This window comes from Ambystoma mexicanum, chromosome 7q (genome assembly GCF_040938575.1).
Source record: "Ambystoma mexicanum isolate Mex_15411 chromosome 7q, UKY_AmexF1_1, whole genome shotgun sequence".
NCBI lineage: Eukaryota > Metazoa > Chordata > Amphibia > Caudata > Ambystomatidae > Ambystoma > Ambystoma mexicanum.
This window is the reverse complement of record NC_090941.1, coordinates 226,982,970-226,995,496: the sequence shown is the minus strand read 5'-3', so window position 1 is coordinate 226,995,496 and position 12,527 is coordinate 226,982,970.

The following is a 12,527-nucleotide window of genomic DNA, read 5'->3' as shown; positions in this document are numbered from 1 at the left end:
TTCATTATGTCCACGGACAGCCGCTATGACCATGGGCATGGTGAACACATCAAGGGCACCTGCCACGTAAATAAATACAGTATTTGACCCATCTCATACTCCTCAACCCTCCCCAAGCATTCCTGCACACCAACACACTTCCCAAAATTGCATTTTGCCTCTGTTTGCCACTGTGCTGTCTGCAGATCCAAGATGGCGGGCGCATCGAAACAATGTGACGTGCCTCACGCCTCACGCCTCACCCCAGCTAATCGGCGAACACGTTGCATGTCCGCGGACATGATGCAAGCCGACTAGCCAATCAGTGTCCTGTCCGCAGTGCGAACAGGGAAGTGTGTCCGCGCCGCGGACATAGATATGACAAATTTTTACATTTTGGCCATTTAAAAAAAACTACTGGACTACACCAAATTAACAAAAGCACGCTCTCAGGACTAAGCTGCCGCTCCTGTCGCAAATTTGGTGGAAATCCTTCCAGCGGTTTGAGCTGTAGGCATGGGCACATTTTTTTCCCATTATGTCTATGGGAAAAAAATAAATTTTGGGACTTCTCTATAACTTTGCCCCCCCTGAATCAAACCTCACTAAATTTTGCAAAAGAATTCAGAGTGGGCCATATACTCTTTTTCAAAAGTTTCCTGAGGGTTCGTCCAGGGGAGGAGAAGTTATAAGCCGCCCAAAAGTCCTCTTCCTTCGGGATTAGCAAGTTAACCATAACTACACAGCCACTACTGTGGCTGTGTAATATATTGCATACTATAGGTTAATAAATATGTGCATAACACACCTCTCCCCTTTTACAATGACAGATATTGTACTCTATTCTATTAATCTGTTATACAGTCGCAATGCTATCTCACATTTGTTCCATGTGTGCCCATCTTCCAGCACCACTGCATCATCCAGCACCTTGTATACTCTCAGGGGACCAGCAAACTTGCTTTGCCATTCAGAACACCACACAGTCTATGCACCCAGACTCGGTCACCAGTCTCCACTCTGGTGAGTCTAACCCCATGTTTATTATCATGTACTCTTTTCATTTCCTCATTTTATTCATCATTCTCTCATGGCTTCCTCATCCCACTCCACAAAACGCATCCTTCCCAACCATGGATTACACACCAATGTGGCAGCCTTTCTTCTCCTCAAAACCTCAAACAGATTTAAACCTATTGTGAGTGTGGTGCTAATCTGTAACCTAACACCAACTTCTCTATGCACTCTTCCCAACACAGGCCAGAACTGATTGCCATGCGCACACCCTGCATAAGCGTCCTATGATTTTATGATTTTATGATTTTGCCCACCCATGCCTTTAAGTAAAATTTTCATAATCCTAGAAGTAAATTAAACACCATTATATGTTCGAGTTTTCAGAGGAAAACATTCCCTCTGAAATATATCATCCATAAACTGTACCACTACCTTAAACTCTGCTTCATGTACACATTTTAGATATACCAATTTTGAGTACAGATCCACTAATACTAAGTAATATTTCTTGATGGCCCCTCTTGACTATAATGGACCCAGAATGGCTAAAGCCACATTCTCCCAAATTATCTTGGGAAATTCAAAAGGTTTGAGAGGTTATATGTACATTTTCAGAACCTTATCAGAGGATGCACACACTGAGCATTCCTTAAAAATGTCCTCCACCTCAAAATCTATACCCATCAACCAATACTCAGTCCTCAGTCTACTTTTCGTTTTATCAATACACAGTTGACCATTATGGGCTAATTCCAGTAACTTTCTTCGCACCCCCATGGGAGGCACTATATGACCAGCACACACAATGTGGCCGTCTCCTAAGCCTAAATCATCCATCTCTCTGTGAAAAATACCAATGCCCATATCACCTGACCAATCACTTCAGACAAATTCTTTAACTTTGAACATTTCGTGGTCTTGCCTGAGGGCGTTTTCCGACTCATCCTGCGAGATGGTGTTCTCATACACTCAAACCGCATCTTGCACCGGTTCTTCAAAATCGTAACACTACTGCAAACAGCATTCCTGAACAGGAAATCTGAAATTACATTGTCTTTGCCAGGAACAAACGTAATCTCAAAATCATGCCCTTGTAGTGTAGTGCAGTTACTCAATTCACTATGCGCCTAGACACACCATCCAGACTAGTTGATTTTAATACAACCATTAATGGTTTGTGATCAGTAAGAACAGTGAATCTTCCACCAAACAGAAATGTCTTAAAGGTCTTTCTTGCCCAAAACACAGACAATGCCCCTTCTCTATAACTGAGTAGCTTAGCTCCACAATTTTAAGGGATCTTTATGCAAATGCTATCACCCTGTAAACATTGTTATCCCTTCGTATAAGTACAGCCCACAGCCCTGTATCTCTGGCATCTGTCATCAGAAAAATGTCCTTGGTGCTGTCAAAAGCAGTCAGAACAGGGGAATTAGAGATTGCCTCTTTGATTTCTACAAATTTCTTATCACATTCAAGTGACCATTCAAAGACAACACCTTTTGTACACAAGGCTCTAATGTTTTTGCACTTATCCACAACAAGTCTTATGTCTACAACTCCCAAGAATTACAACACATCCTGTTTGTCTTTTGGTGGAACAATTTGATTAATAAACTTAACTAAACTTTCTCTGGGCTCAACCCCCTCACCAGATAGTCTGTTCCCCCAGATAATCCATCTGAGACATGCTGAAACAACACTTGGGTTTTTGCTGTGTCAATCCTGCACTGTTTATTCTGTCTAACACAACCTTTAGTCTGTCATCATGATCGTTTAGCAAGGATCCTATGACCAGAATATCACCTTGATAAAAGAATACTCCATTAATATCACCCAACACATTCTTCCTTTAAAAGAATGCAGCCATTGACATGACGCCAAATGGCATTTTTTTTTTAACTTGAATGTGTCTTCGTGGGTAATAAATATAGTAAGGTCCCCAGATTCCTGGTGAAGCTTGAACTGATGAAATGCCGAAGCCAGGTCTGGGGTAGAAAATGCCTTAACATCAGCTGTGAGACTGACAAGTTCTCCAATATTTGGCAATGGAAACCAGTCAATAATCACATTCTTTGTGCGTGCCCTCAAATCTGCACACATAAGGGCACTACTATTGGGTTTTCATACTACAACTACAGGGGAGCACCATTCAGCAGCCTCTAGAGGTTCAATTATGTCTTCCACGACCAGTCTTTTGATTTCCATTGTCACTTCATCCCTTAATTCAAGTCGTACACATCACAATTTGGCTGCTACAGGTACAGCCCTTTTTCTAACTGAATCTTATGACAATACCCTTTGAGACGTCAAATTTTCTCCCTGAACACATCAGACAGGTTGCTCTCCGGTGCTGAGGTAATAGTGGCAACATTACCTGGAATCGTTGGGTCAATTACAATTCCCAAGTCACTTTGCTGGTACCATCCCAATAAACATCCACCTCTATCTGATACATATATTTTTGATTTGGTAAATTTATTTTGGCATTCAAGGGTTGCCACAAAACAGCCCACCATGACAATTTTAGCCCCACCATGGGCATTCGCTTTGATACGAGAGTGTTTCAAACTAACATCAGAAAATCAATTTTGCAATTTTTCCCTATTGATAATGGTATAACCAGAACCAGACTCTATCAACATTCTAATTCCTATGTCATTTACCAGCACAATGGAATGTGTTATTTTATCTAATCCTTTAGTTGGCCCTACTTCGCACTCCAACCAACTCACACCACATCCCTCACCATCAGAGCCTATCTCTTCATGCATTCAGACTCAGAATTGCCAGAAATGTGTTTAACCACTTTACAATATGTATTCTGGAAACATCTTGTGAAATGTCCCTTTCTGCCACTGTCGCTGCATAGTGCATGATGTTGAGGACACTCAGACTTGCTGGCGAAGTGTGAGAAACGGCCACATCTGAAGCACTTTTTAGAACCCGGAATGGGTGCAGTCTTATTATAGCCCGTTCTGGAATCCACTGTCTCCTCATGTTCATTCCTTTTGGAATGTTGTTTGCATGGGACCATGCTTTCCATTTTGACAGTGTTCTTGATCTTGTGCGAAGTGAAAGCAGTTCATATTAAAGTTTGGACCATGAATGGCAGTGACATAGTCCAAAAAGTCACCTCTCCAGGTGTCCCAAGGCACAACCGGCTCCCCAGGAGATGAAAGAAAATGTGGGGGAGGGCTGCTCATGCTGCTCATTAGAAAATGATACCACAAAGTCATAATTGAAGTAATGTCAACCACCAATGAAAACAGAAACTATTTGGGGCAGACACAAATAAGAACTGTATCTCTGATAAGTTATCTGAATAATTTCAGGAATGTAACTGTTATGAAGGAACACACCCCTTGGACATAAGTATAAAAATATGGCAGCAGGAAAGGGAGCAATGAAGCAGATAAGTACATACAGTGAATGAAGCTTACCATAGTGCCCACGAGGTAGCAGCTTATAAATGAAAAGAAGAAGTAACGTTGACCTCTTCATGGATCTCGCAGCAGCAGCGCACAGAAAGAAGAGCTCTAGGTGCACCCACACAACCCAACAATGCCACTACAAATGTCTCCAAATTCCTTGTATAACGTGACACAAAGAGAAAGACTCTCACAGGAGGGAAACATTGAGTGGCGTTACATATGCCACGCAGAGCAGAAAGTAAGTTGATAGAAGTTCCAGTCAGCTAATCTGGGGTACACGGAAGGTCCTTTCCTAGAATGGCAGACAGAAGGACAAAGGAACAGAGACAAATTCCCAAACAGGGTCAGCTGAAATGATGCGAAGGCAGCAGTGCCACCACAAGTGTGCCAAAAAGGGGGCAAAGCAGGTGTGGGAACCGCATTGGCAAGGTTAGGGAGGGCCAGGATGCTCACCCAGCTTCACACACCGCAGAAAGAAGGAAAAGAAGAAAGCCTGAATTCACTGCAGGACTGAATAGCATAGGTCTTGTAGAAGAGCAGACAGAAAGAGGCGTCCCACCAGACCGCCAAGCAGAATCAGGAATCAAGCGACATAACTCCAAGTGAGGTGATCAAAATTCAACCAGGCGGGCCTCCCAGTGGTTCAGCTCATTGCCATTCTGAAGTGAAGAAGGATCCACAAGAGTCCAAGTAAAATACATGAAAGCAAAATGTATTAACATAAGGACGCCCTCCTGTCAAGACTGCAACTGCTGATCTGAACATCCACCAAGCCTTATATACATACCAGTTTGGAATCATGGGTGGTTCTATGTTTCCCAGGAGACCCCATAACATGTTGTGCTTTATTTATTTTACTGTTATCCTATGTACTGCATTGCCCCCTCCCCCTTCGCCTGCACTTTTCCGATCCTCCCTCCCCTGCACTTGCGCAATCTCAATGTTACCTGGCCTAGTAAGATCGTTGTCTCTATCTTCCCTCTGTTCACCCCCTTGCCTCGTCACACCTTGAAACACTTCTGTATAGGTGTGTTATAAATGTCATATCATATCATACTAGACAAATAGCTAGCAACAAGATAAACAGATTCACATCGGAAAAGATGCACCTGATAAACATGTTTATCATTACAGTTAACTGCAACATTTTCATTAATGCACATTGTCCCCAAAAGACAGTTAAAACTGTATATTTCATATATATACATTCCATAGGTTAATAAATGTATACATAACAGAGGCATATTAACTCATGTGACAATATCATGTTGACACCAGTGGTTTACCCGCAAGGATAGTGAGAACATTGGGGCAAGCTCCCTAAGCAAATCATTTTAATATGCTGCTGAAGAGGGTCCACTGGGGGGGAGTATTACTCCCTCCATGGAACCATTGGAAAGGCTACTTTGGCATTGGTGGGGAGTGGTTCACTTTCCTCTTCTTGTCTATCTGATACCAAAAGTAGGGCTCCCATTTGAACTCTATGGGTGAAAGTCTTCTGCCTATTTACATGGAAGAGTCTTGCAGCTTATTTTGAGTTTTCCATGTCCACCAAATAATTTACTTTGACATGTTTTTCTACATCTTCCTTATGCACAGTCTATGTTTTCTTGTAAGGGCCTAAATAAACAGTAAAGGCCTGAATAAACAGCAAGACTAGTGGCTCCTATAATATAAAACTGGCTGATTAGCCAAATAAAATCGTTATTAGGAGATTTGAGTGATAATGAGGGAGGCCATGTCAACCTTACTCAGAATCAACTGAGATAATGGCAAGCACCTCTAACAGATTAGACACCAGGGGATGGTAATTTGCTTCGATATAAATGACCCTTTGTTAAATCTAATACACCTAGAAACATCATGCCAGAGAATTCAAATACTCCTAAATAAAGAATTGACAAATATTCACTTAAGCCATTTATAGATTTCACAGTTATTGTCAGTGAGTCCATTATCATGTAATCCTGGTAGTGATACATAATTCCAATATTACTCTCCCACCACTTGAAACAAGTATCATAATAAATAGATCACTTGTTCAAAATAACAAATAGGCCACCACATCTTTGATGAGTCCTGAGGTTTTGTTTACTATTGCCAAAGGGGTCAAACGTTCAAATATATTGTCCCAGATAGCACAAAAGACTAATCAGACAAATTATCAAACTCAGAAGTATACTGAGAAATTAGCCCATAGAATATTCAAAACAAAGTTTGATGATTGATGTGAACAAAATATGCCAGCCTTCCCACACATCATCCCTTTAATAATCCTCTGAATAGGAAGCAACTCCAGACCTTCCTTTTCACTTCCGCTTTCTCGCTTCCTCTCCCATGCTAATGTCCCCGATAGCTCCTCACACTGGTCACCTGGCCACCCCTGAACTCAGGCCGAGGCTCCTGTTTGTCCAGTTGCCTTTACAATGCCTCTGGGCTCAGTCAGCACTTAAGGGTCAGTATCTGTAAGCCTACAGTCCCTTCTCTTTGCACTTAACAGCCATCCTCTAGCAGCACTTATTGAGTCACTTGCACTTCTACTCGCCCCAATCCCTTTGGCACCTCTCCACTCCCCGCATCCCAGCACTTGCGCGATTTGAATGACACAATGCCTAGTAAGATTGTTGTTTGTCCTGCTTTTGTTTCCCACTAGTTGTCTTTCGAGCCTAGAAACACTTTTGTACAAGCGCATTATAAATGACGTATCATATCATATCATATACCATGTTTTGAAATGAATATGTAGTTTAATAGTAAAGGATCTAAATTTAAAGCTGGTGGCTTTCTAAAAGGAGACCATGATGATTAGGAAGGAACTCAAACACCAAAGGGTCTATCACTCCATTAGAAGGATATTCGAATTATATCATCTCTACATTCTGGGCACAGACAAATAGAGGTCCCACAAGTGGGTGGACTGTGACCTGTGTGAATATAAGGTTTAAGATTCAGCACCCTAGGCACAAGGTCTTTGGATTTACAATGTGTGTGTTCTTGTGCTAGATAAAGGGTATTATATTCTACTAGTGAATATCAACAATCACCCGGTGATAGAGTGATGAAGACTTTGTAGAAACTGTCCTTATTAAAAACGGACATCCTTGTATTATACGGACTGTAAATGGGATATGAAGGGAATTATTGATATCTTAATAAAATTCAAGATCCACCAACAGTGATAAAGTATTGCTCATCATGAAGGGAAATAGGACATTCATTAAACAATTAGAATATCAAAATAGAGGACTGTTGGGAAGCCCTAATCTCTGCTTTATCTTTAACAAATAGTTAGACCTTCTTTCAGATAGTGCAGACAATAGTTGGTGGAGAAGCAAACCCCTTTGAACAGGCAATCATTCAACCGGTTTGGTTCAATCACTTTGAAAACTTATACAAGGAAGATAGAGCTCCTTTCATAGTAGACAAAGAGGATTTCTGAAAATAGTTCACATATTCAAATAAGAGTGATCATTTAGTATATTCAGTCAATGAGGTGCAGCTAGGACTAGCTCGTCCGCATATGGGCAGGGCCCAAGTTCCTGGCAGGATCACTGTTGTCCTTTTTAAGCAAGAACCAGACACCTGGGCACCATATCTCCTCAGTTTGGTTAACACTATCACCAGACATGTCAAATATATATGAGAGACGGTTGTGAAGCTCTGGAGAATTATCATCCAGTCTCCCTTTTAGACATTCATTAATTAATTAACTAATCTTTTATAACACACTATATTACTGGAGACCAGTCTGTGAGTGATTCCAACTTGTGTTACTCTGCGTTGTCTTGCTCCCAAGACAAATGTGTTTGCCCCTGACCTATCCTCCAAGCCCCTTCTGTTTGCCAATGACCCAGTCTTAATTTCCCTTACCCCAAGTGGTTTCAGGAAACAGATCAAGAAATATTCTTCTGTTTGCTCATGAGAATGTTTGATACAATTACCATCAAAACAAAATATGTCTCATGTCCAATCAATGGGACAGCTAGCGAGGATATGTTTTTATTTTTATTATTTAGAAATTCAGTTATGCATTGGTGGGAAGTGGGGGAAACAAATAGGGAAATGTAATAAGACTTAAGCAAGAAGAAGTGGTGCCTTTTTGTTTCTCCTACTGCTTCAGGAATTGCACAATGGCACCTGCCTTAGAGGCCTGTAGGATGATTGGTGTTGCAGATGCAGCCTACAGAGTTGAACTCTGGAGCATTACAATACAAAAAGACTGTATATTATGAACAATATATTTCTGGAAAACAAAATTGGCATTTCCCCAGAATGCACTCAGTGCTCTTATTCATGGGGATATGAGCCTACATAGTGTGTATGATTCTTTAGTGCTATAAACCTTAAACTGTTGGGTATGCCTTTGGTCTAACATATAAGCAACTAATTACAGAGAAACATTGTAGGGGGTCTTGGTAGAGACAAAATTGCCTTTGCTCGGCTACATTAATGAATATGCTAAAACTTTGATCTGAGTGTATCCCACATAAGGTTTGTGAATACATGTGTTGTGTGGTACACGATTGATGTTGTTTTGGCCAGCCAAGACACATTTGGCAATTAGGAGTTTCTAGCATATATAAAACAATCATTTATTTACGTGTTCTCTCTACCAAAAACTTAGGCTGGACATTTTGCCACGTTCCTCATCTTGATGCATTGACAATTTAGAGAGTCAGACTGTGGTCTCTTTTATAGTGATAACGTGGAGACATGTCAGCAATTTATATTTGCTTGCCCTGTTTACATCTTCATTTGTCAACATAGCCTGGAAAGTTGAGTAATAAATATGGAATGATGTTGCTAAGCTCAATTGAAGAACCAGTTAAAAATGCATCCTCCAGAGCTTTCGTGTTTGCTGTCTCTAACCCATTATTTGACAAAGGCCTGGGTTAGGAGAACTAGATTTATTTTATCCCATGATGACAATACATTTATACCAACTGCTTTTTAAAATGATGTTATTGGGTATTTTACATACTCTATTACATTTAATTTAGATTCATTTTTATCAAGATGATTAATGTTTGTGGATGAAAGACAAACACCCAAAGAAAAAGGTCAGGTTTGTTAGAATGTTAGAAATAAGTCATTTACAGCTATCAGGATGTGAATTTTCTTTACCCCATTTTGATCCAAATGTGGCTTCCTCGTGTGTCAATGACTAAGAGGCAATCTGCAAATCTTGTATTGTAGATGGCATTTGCTAGCAGCTCAGGTGAATATTTCATCAATTAGGCCAAATACATCCATGCTTTTGCATCCAACATTTCGTTTAAATTGGTCTTGTAAAGAATAAAACATTTTTTTAGAGAAAGAGTTTCAAAGAAAGAAGACAAGCAAACAAAAAGAGAGATGTCACGTGTGCTGAATGGAAATCTAATGGAAAGCACCTGGGGTGAATGAAAAGTGATGACAGGATTTGGACCATAAACATTGATCCAAAATAAATCAACAACCCTGATCATTAAAGGATAGTTCACTGCACTGGGGGACTGTCTCAGTATCCTACAGCCCCCCCTTGACGCATAATACCCAGTTGCACTGTCCTAGCTATGAAATAATTTCCCGACCTAATATATAAAATGAATAATTTTAATAAAGATCTGATGGTGAGACTAATTTCATTTTTTATGTTTTTAAAACAGGTACATCCTTCATTATTGTATGTGTCACGAGTACCAAACACCGGCGGATGGCTTTTTATAACAGTGGAGAAGATGGCCTAGAACCATTCCCTATTTCAGGAGACATGTGAGGTTTGTGATAGTGATGTTTGGCACTGGCAGATCCCCTCTCTTTTATCACAGTTTTTCACCTTCTCAGTCAGACATTCATTAATGGCTCTCGTGCTTCCCTGAAAACAACAGGGAGCAGATTATCTAACATTTGCCATGCGTGCAGGTGCCAAACATTCGGTCCATGTGCTACTTAGCACCATTTAGCTACCTAGGTAACTCGGCTAGGAGCAAATTGATTTTGTCGCATGTTTAGTAACTGAAAACCTTTGGACTAAAGCAAAGATGAATCTGACTATTATTTACTGTGTTTGCTCTGTATCATCAAAATGTATGCAGTTAGACCATGTCACTGTATGTTACACAGCAACCACAGAACAAGCCTGCTTCATTATCACGCTAGTGAAATCCTTTTGAATCACATACATTGTGGCAAACCCTGTTCATTGCACCTCCTAGTATAGAAGAAGAAATAATGGGGCTAAATTCATGTGCTCCATTTATTTGCGCAGGTTTTGATTACCTGGCCCCAGGTGTGTTGTCACATAGCCTGGTGTATTAGTATCAAGACATATATGCCTGTCATGCAGGAGAACAATCTCAGGTGAAACGTGTGTATCAGCCTTGCCAGAGGTCAGAGATAAAGAATTACTTATAAGGATAAAATCAAAATGCCCTTTGCATATTCTGAAATGTGTCCACAGATCTATAGACACGATCTATAGATCTGTATCTGAAAATATGAGGCGTATCGCACAGTGGAGGCTGCAAAGTTATGTGTGCAGATCATGGTTGTCGGTTATAGGTACAATAGGTAATATGTCAGTCTTGCAAAGCACAGGGTTTGACAATGATCCTACATCTTATATGGTACAAATGAAGACTTGAGAGTAATTGAGAGAGAGCTTCACTTTTCAAGGCTACTATGACTTTGCCAAGGAAATGGTTATAATGACCTGCATATAAAATGCTGATATAATCATGTATGCTTATAAGGAAACGCCTGGTCAATCGACCTTGATGTTCAACGATTGACTGTAAGAATCCTGAAGCATTAGAGGTGTTGGAAGAGAGATCCTTTGCAGTGTGTTATGGGGACGGGGTGCTCATGTTGCTGTTCATAAATGTGTATCACATTTGCTGGGGGTGCCTAAATGATGCAGGAGGAGTAGAGCTCAATTACAATGAGATGGATCCATCCAGATATTGGCACCAACTGAAGAGAGCCATGTAGTGGAACTATTGAATAAAAAAATATAATAATACTAGGTACTGGGTAAAAGGAAGGGATGTAGAAACCTAATGTAGCCTTTAAAGGAGTCACCAAATCATACTTTAAAAGGTTCACACGTCCTTTCTGTTTTAGCATTGTATGGGAGGACAGGTCTCTAGGACCCCTCTCCCCCACATTGCCCACCTACGTGAGGTTCATGACTTGTTGGCAGCCCCCCATGCACCTGGGCCAGGGAGGCAGGGTGGCTGCGGATCGACACGTGAGGCTGCAGTGCTCGCCTTGTAGCATAACATAGACACCATTTTTGTAACACACTGTGACTCCATTTTGAGTATGCTGAACCCAGGCCTCAGCAGAAACAGCATGCGTACAAAAGCTGCAGCTCAGTCCCCACTTCACCGCGCACAGAGAGTCCTGCACTTCCCCCCAGCCTCCACCCCATGGAAGATTCGCTGAAGGCCCATTCTCACCACCAACTAGACTCGAACAAGTAACAGAACAAACACTGTATCATTTACCTTCCGCAGTACATCATTGCCCTAGGAGTGACCAGACTTGCAGTTGGGGTCTGGGAAAGAACAAGAGTCGCCCCTATCAAGTATACCCCGACCCTGCGCCTAACCTCTGCGCTTGTTATATATGGTGCTCATGACCCCCAGCCCAGTCCCCCCAGATGAAGTGTTAAACATGAATGTTAAATTTTCGGGTCTTTCAGTCTTATCCATGCTACTAAAGATGTGTGTTAGAAAGTGTTAAAACGTATAATGTCAGTTACTCGTATTAAAAGCAAGGTGACCCCCGCCCACCCCAAGACACCTTCATGTTCTGGTGCCTAACGTATAGCCACTCAAGAATCCGTCTTGTAGCGACCAATATTGCTGCTATTATAAAAAGGGTAACGAAAAAGAAATATATAAAATGCTTGCATATGATGTGATAGAAAATGGTGTACTGCATGAGAGCCACCTAGGGCACTGAGCCAGTTTTTACTTTAATCAAAATGCTAGATTAACACGTTGTTTCCTTGCTTCTGAGTATATAGCCCAACCTGGTACTACCTCACGCTTTTTGTATGTTCACCTTCCTCATGAGTTGCAAGCATTAGACTGACTAACGTTATGTAAC